The sequence below is a fragment of the Momordica charantia genome (genome assembly GCF_013281855.1).
Source record: "Momordica charantia cultivar OHB3-1 chromosome 5 unlocalized genomic scaffold, Mcharantia_2.0 BLBB01000005.1, whole genome shotgun sequence".
Taxonomy (NCBI): domain Eukaryota; kingdom Viridiplantae; phylum Streptophyta; class Magnoliopsida; order Cucurbitales; family Cucurbitaceae; genus Momordica; species Momordica charantia.
Genome location: NW_028275163.1, coordinates 12,771,345 through 12,778,830, shown reverse-complemented (window position 1 = coordinate 12,778,830; position 7,486 = coordinate 12,771,345). Strand labels below are relative to the sequence as shown.

At 41.7% G+C, this 7,486-nt stretch overlaps 1 long non-coding RNA gene across 1 annotated transcript; it reads right to left on the bottom strand.

Moving 5' to 3' along the window:
• Positions 1 to 4,124: 4,124 nt before the first annotated feature.
• On the bottom strand, positions 4,125 to 6,918 carry LOC148211347 (uncharacterized). The gene is made up of 3 exons (XR_015790932.1): positions 6,141 to 6,918; positions 6,004 to 6,042; positions 4,125 to 4,360 (listed from the first exon to the last, which is right to left on the bottom strand). It is a non-coding gene; the product is annotated as an uncharacterized LOC148211347 (long non-coding RNA).
• Positions 6,919 to 7,486: the final 568 nt, after the last annotated feature.

The window sequence follows — 7,486 nt, the reverse complement described above, 5'->3', positions numbered from 1 at the left end:
GAAGGAGAATACGAACGACGCGATTATGACCTACCCCCTCACAGTACCCAACTAACCCACTACTTTTAGCATTGATGATGTGTCAGACGCAGGTGAAATGACCAAAATGCCATTAAATGTAACAAATGAACGTTTACATAATTCCTGCCAGAGGTAGAAACATTCCCGCCCGAGGTAGCTTGAATGCACTACAAAACCAATTTAATGCACATCAAGTTGTACCTAACCAATCAGTACATGCCATTACTAACCTCAGAAAACATATGTTGTTATCGTGAATATTCTTTCTGCACAATCCGAAAAAATCTGAAAAGCTTTGTGAATATTTTCTTTGGAATTTTCAAGACTTTGGAAGAGGTAGTTATTTGTTTTTTATGCTTTCTCCTTTTGCTCAATAATCTTGCTTGATGTCTACATTTTAACAGATGTGTTTTTATTGGGTACTCGTTTGGTTTATTTTTGTTACAGTGGGAGTAGCAATAACGTTTATTATTTTGTTTTAAACCCATTTGTTCATTCCTCCCGCACTGTTCGTTTTGAATTTTTGGTCGTTCTCGAGCGAGGTGCTATGATTCTCGAACGAGAATCATGTTTTTGTTGAACCTCAGGCGAGGGACTGAAATCACCTCGATCGAGGCTGCGTATTGAACTCCACGTCGGGCGGGAAAATATATTTCCCGCCCGAGGTTGAAGTTTATTTTATATATTCTTCCCATTTCTAATTGTTTTTCAATTATCGTTTGCAATGCAGAACAAAATGGTTCGCCTTTTTGTGATATATGGGGGTCAGTGGAATCAGATAAGCACTGTATACGAAGGTGGAGTTATGGGTGGGTTAAATGTTGATGAAGGAATAACATATAGAGACCTTGTAAGTGCGATCTTTAGGATGACTAGAATAAATCCTAATCTTTTCAATATTGTTCTACAATGTATCTACAAATTTGAGTACCAAGTGTCGAACTTTTATATATCCGATGATACTAGCCTTGGTTTTTACCTTATGGGCCCTCCACATCCCTTCCAAGTGCCTTTGTATGTATCTGTTGTACCAAAGGAAAGACAAGGTAGTGGTAGTAACTCACGTGATGGTACATTATATCCCCAAACCGAAACATTGGCTTTATTTCCATGCCAAGTAGAACAAAACGTTCCTTCTCCTATCCTACTAAATCACATGCACTCACCTATAGATACTGTCAACCCGCCATGTTCTGTACAATTTATGACTCCATTGACGGACAATATTGTCCCTTGCAATTTAGGCGACGATGAACAAGAACACTTCGGGCAGTGGGATGATGTTGGAGGTGATGAGGACCATGAGTATAAGAATAAGGATGAGAATGAGGATGATGGCTACACAGGAACTGAGAATGAGTATGAGTACGAGGATGATGAAGCTGAGGACCCAGTTTGGGGCGGTGATCCATCCCCAAGAACACCTGTTGTGGAAGTACAATCTGTAAGTAGGAATGCCCCTTGTGCAACTACTAATGGTCAACATGCGTCCTTAGAACAGATGGATACAATTGGTAATGAGGATGATTCTGTTCACGACATTGCTTGTTCACGACATGGCTACACGTGTGTCCAACACTTTAATTCTTTTTAACACTTTCTTGATAACCTTCTTCTTTTTTTCTTTGTTCTGTATCGCCTCTCCATCCTGGTTACGATCGACCTCGGCAGCAATAGGAGCACCAACATTGTCGGTTGGACGGTCCGTGTTTATGTCCTCACCCTCGAATGCAGTCTCTGGACGTTGACGAACTTCCTCATCAGCTTTTAGTTCATCTGATGCTGGTGGTTCGATTGCCCTATTGAAAAACCTCCTCTCCGCTTCAGTCGGTTCTAAGCCCCTAATTCTGGCCTGCACGGAAAATGATATCAATACTATGCAGTTTGAAATAAAGTCATAAAAAAGGGTCAGACATACTGTTGTAGATTGGAAGATCTCCCTCTCCAGCACGAGCCATCCAGTCGAGTGACCGCACCTCCACCGGAGCATGCGGGGTACCAAACTATCACTTATCTTCCTGGCAACTCGTCCCGTCATGGAAGATATTATCTCATACGCCCACACCTGCACAAATTACAAATAATGTTAGTAACGATTAGTATGTCCAAATTAAATTAAAAATTCATATATATTTATTTACCTGGAACACCCACGGGAAACCATAAAGACTGTACGATTTCCTCAACGCCCCCTGAGGTGTCTTCTTCGCAAGTGCTCGCTCTAGACTCCTCATAGTCTTCTCAAATGATAGTTGCCCCCAGTCATGGTTGCAGCACACTTCCCAGTCATCTACTATTCCAAGCAGACTACTGTCGTACTTCACGCTTCTTTCCCGCCCGTAAAATACAAATTCAACAAAGTATACAATTGAGACCTTGACCGCATCCCAATCATCCTCAAAACGAAGCACTTCATACTTCTTCTCAAACTCAGCCACTACATTATCATCGAAGTATAGGGCCCTAAGCCTACGAGGACAGGTGTCCTTCATAACGGTGGCTGTCGAATATTTTAGGCCGCTAATTAAATCAAATTCTCTCCGTCCAAAGGACACCTTACTACCAAACAAGTTAAAACTCATGGTGTCCTTACGACTCTCATTTACCTCCCTAAGCAGCAGACAATGAATTAGTGGCCCGTTAAAGACAAGATCCACATTAAGCAAATGCCCAACTGCAGTCTTCCTAAATAAACGAAGCTGATCGGGGGTAAGTTTCTTCTTAATAGCCTCGGATGTCTTCGCTAGGTGCAATAGACAGGTGAGCTGGGACCAGACATACAGCGCGAGAGGGACCTTCGGTACCAAATCCATTTCCTATAAGTAAATACACACAAACATTTACACTCAGATTCAAACCATCAAGTTTACACTAAACTAAACCATATATGGTCATAAATGAACACTGTTTAATAACTCACTAAATAATTTGGGCAAAATATATATTATTGTTAACGAAGTTTACATTTTGTAATTCTCCTCGGGCACAACCTCGGGTAAGATCAGGTCTGAGAAATTTCACAGAATATAGACTACACAAAAATATGCAACGTTTGTAAGCTTCTGTCATTTTTCTCGGGTTGACCTTGGGCGAGGTTATGCTCGATGTATTCAGCTTAGTCTGAACCTCGAGGTTCCTCGAGGTAAGCTCGAGGTTGGATTTCTTTCAAATACCTCGGGTTCAACCTCGTGCGAGGTCACGGTTGATTTTCATTAAACTAAATTCACTTTTCTGATAGACATATTATGAATGGATTTAGAACTTCCAAATCATTTAGACATAAGAACATTGAGAAGTAGAAATGATTTCAAAACGGAGGAGGCGCTTGGTGCTTAGCTAGTCTTTAGTTTGTGTTTTTTAGCTAATTTGAAATAACTGGGCTGAACTTTATTCATTAAGTTTTAAAATATCAGGACCAACATCATTCTTATTTATTTTTACCATAAACCAAATGCAACTTTGCCGATGATCATCATAAGACTATGTTAGCTCCTCTGAATCGATACTCGGAGTACTCATTTCATTTATTACTTGTGATGGGTGTACACTTGCACTATACTCATTTCTTTTGAATTGAAAATCTCAAACATTTCTCCCAAAAAGGTGCCCACACATCAACTTCCTTGTAGATCAAGGATAGTTGGAAAGATCCCGTGAAGTCCATCATCTACCCTATATCTTTGGTCATCATACGGTAAGGGATTAGGTCTGTAACGCCCCAGGAATTTCACCATTTCCAAACAGGGACCGTTACTAAGACTACCTAAAATTTTCACCTAAACAAGAGAATTATCTTCACAACAAAACTAAGCAATAAAACTACCACGCTTCTCCTGCGCTACTCTAATTTTCAACACTCACGAGAGCTTGAACAATTAGAACAACAACACTAAAAATTTATGAGAAACTCACATCCTATACGGATAGACCATTTAATACCGACTTCACAATAACCAAACCTTTCAAGGAAACCTTTACTAACTATAAACCATCCATTAAATGAACATTAACATCTCGAATGGCAATGAAGCAAAAACTAAATCAAGTACGATCAACTTAAACAAATGTATTCATAAATATCCTAAGTAGGTTACAATCCCGTAGTTCAAGAAGCTAACAAAATTAATGCTCTAAAAAGAATAATGAATCGGCAATCTTACAGCATCCTTTAGACAATAAAACTAAACCAAACCAACCACTAACAACTCAACTACAAGATTAAATAGCCACAACTATCCTAACTAAAGGAAATTAATTGCACGCAGCATGGCTAATGGTCTTTCCGATCAAGCCTCCTCCTCGCCATCACCATCCCAGGAGCTAGCTCGATACCTGCAAACTGGAGGGGGAAAAGAGGGATGAGTACAACCACAGTACTCAGTAAGCAGCCCTTATCTGAAGGGTCACGCACAAACGGCATACTTATCAAGAAACAACGTGTCATGCTTATTAAAGAATCAACACACACACATCATGCTCAACCAAATCATGAAACATTCATAGTCATGCTTTTCATCACATTATGCATCCAAACATAGACACATTCTATAAAATTCGGTGACAACCACAACCAGGAACACATTAACTACCAATCTCTAGCCTCCCTAACCTCTCGAGTACCTCTACGCTTATCACAGCTATCCTAGCCTTCCACAGTTAACTCCTTCGAGTAGAGTCGGCCCCTGACCATTTTTACCCAGAGCCCCGACACTGCTGCATCGGCCCTCGACCATTTATACGCGAGGCCCCGATGACTTCGCCATCTATTGGCCCTTGACCATTTATACCCAAGGCCCCAATAGTATTCCTTTCAAAAGACTCCTCGCATCGACCGTCGACCATTTATACCCGAGGCCTCAACACTCATCCTTATCCAATATTGGTGTATCGACCCTCGACCGTTTTTACCCGAGGCCTCGATACCCAATTAGTGGCGTACCAGCCCCCGACCATTTATACCCGAGGCCCTGACACCCACCCATTCACTTTCTCCAAGAATCCAACTCTCACCAGAGTCTTACTATATACTTTCTTAAGCCACTACCCCTGCATCTTTCAACTCACAGATACAATCCAGCATGCTTCCACAACATAGACAACTTTCTAATAATGAGATAATAACCCAATCATGCTTAATATCCAACATCATTATTTAACAAGCATTACTAAGTATAATAACTCACAATACACGCCGAACAATTCATGCATATCCAGGCAACAAACATTACCACGACAATACTCAACAGTTTGGCAAAGCAGAAATCTCGTCATTTTCATCGACAAATATCCAACACTACTCCAAGTAGATCGACTAACACAACGAGAATTATTTAGCACAATGACGTAACAAAATTAGCATTAAACGCCATAAAAAAATCAGCACGTTAGAGACCATTTAGCATACATTAACGCACGCACACGCCCCTTGTCTACTTACTTTGTTATGTCTCAAAACTCCCACAAGAGTCCTACTTGCTACTACGCCATGCCTCATGCATCAACAATCTCATAACAGTCCAATATGCGATACACCAAAATGATCAAATGTAAAACCAATCAATTTAAATAGTCCAACGTGATCCAACGGCTCCAACAGGCTTCGTTCACAGAAAAGGCACAACCAACAACTTAACCAAAATATAATTGATAGATACCCAGCATACATCAAACACACCCGTCTTCTCATAAATATTCAATACGCTTTCGAAACAACAGATTATAGTACCGGTATACCAATTTCATCATGAAAACCAATTAGAACATAACAACAATTCAATCATAGTTATCCAAGATTACTTGGCTAAAATTTATTCACACAACCACATAATTTTCCCAAGATATATCAACAGTTTTATCAACAATAACGTTTACTAAACGATAACAACGACAAGCAACATGCAAATATCACGCATGGGCACACGAGCAAACAACTATATCATATCAGCACACAACAACCAATCCCTCCAGTAAGAAACTACTTACACAAGGTCCCAAACTGCTACTAAGCTCGTCGAAGGGTTCCTAAGTCCAAAAGCATCCAAACTTGATTAGAGTTCATACTAGAAACACTTAGTTTGCATCGAAAGTAAGTTTAGATGATCCGTTGCCTACTATCTCACCATAAAACCTCTTGGGTAAGGAGTGGGTCGACGCCGAGGAGGTTCGGGTTCCCAAAATTGAGTTCCAAAGGCCAAAAGCTTGCTGGTCCAACGCCAAAAAGTGATGGGTAACGTTGACTTGGGGTCCGATTTGAGGTTGGTCAGCGCAGAACCAATGCCGAATAAAGTGGGTATCTTGAGTTGAGCGTCAGTTGAGTGTGGGTAGGGGTCAAAAGTTGTTGGAACGAAGAAATCCTCACCAATCCGCCAATGTTTTCGTCAGAACCATAGCACAGGTCGTTGGAGACGCCGATTTGTGTGCTGGCCACGGAATAAGCATCGCCACCGTTGGGTTCGGGGTCATCGAAGTTGCTGCACGCAAAGAGAACAACACTGTGGGTCGTGGGTCGTCGGGTTTGGTGCAGACCAACGCCGGAGGAGCTGTCGCGCACGAGGCCGCCGGAACCAAGACGCGCCGCCGCGAAACTGGTGCAGGGATCCGGAGTTGCCGCGAAACTCGTGCAGAAGCCGCCGCTGTCACCGGAGGGCGTCGGGTCTGCTCGTGGAGGGCCGCTCGTCTTGGAAAAATGCCACAAATCGACGTTGGCCGAGGCTTCCAATCGCTGCTGCAGGAGGACGTCGGTCGCTCGAGCTGTTTTGCTGCCGTCGTCGAAATGCGTCGAATGTGCTGCTGCTGCCGTGACGCCGTGAGGCGCTGAGTCGTGAGGTTGCCGCCACCGTGGAGTCGCCGGAGAAGAGAAATCGGGGGAGTGTGGCGGCTGGTTTGGGGAAGAAGAGGAAGAAGAAATCGGGGGGGGGGGGGGGGGGGGGGGGGGGGGGGGGCGGCTACAAGGAGAAGGAGGGGGAAAAGAGAGCCACTTAGGGTTTTCTTTGTTTTATGTTTATTTTATTTAATTTGCTTTTAAACCAAAAAGCCCACATTCCCAATTTTTAAAGAATCCTTTTAATTAGATTTTAAAAATGAAAAGCCCAACTCCCAACTCTAATGGAAAGCCCATGGGCTAGAAGGAACTAGAACTCTATTTTCAAATAGTTCTAACGGCCCAAAACAAGAAACCCGAAATTTCACGTTAGTAGTTAAAATAAAACTCACAATAATTCGAGATAAAATAATTAACTTCAACTCTAAGACCCAAGAATAATAATTCAAAGAAAAGTAGAATTTATGAAGGAAAATCCTAAAACCCCTGAATTTAAGATTTAACTAAAAATCTCCTACACGGTCGAGAACTTAAATTATCTTAATCCAATGAAATTAAACTTAATTTCGAAGTTAGAAGATCCAAGAATTAAAGTTATCAACTTAGGGAAAAATCCAAAGACACTATTTATCTCTTAAAATAAAC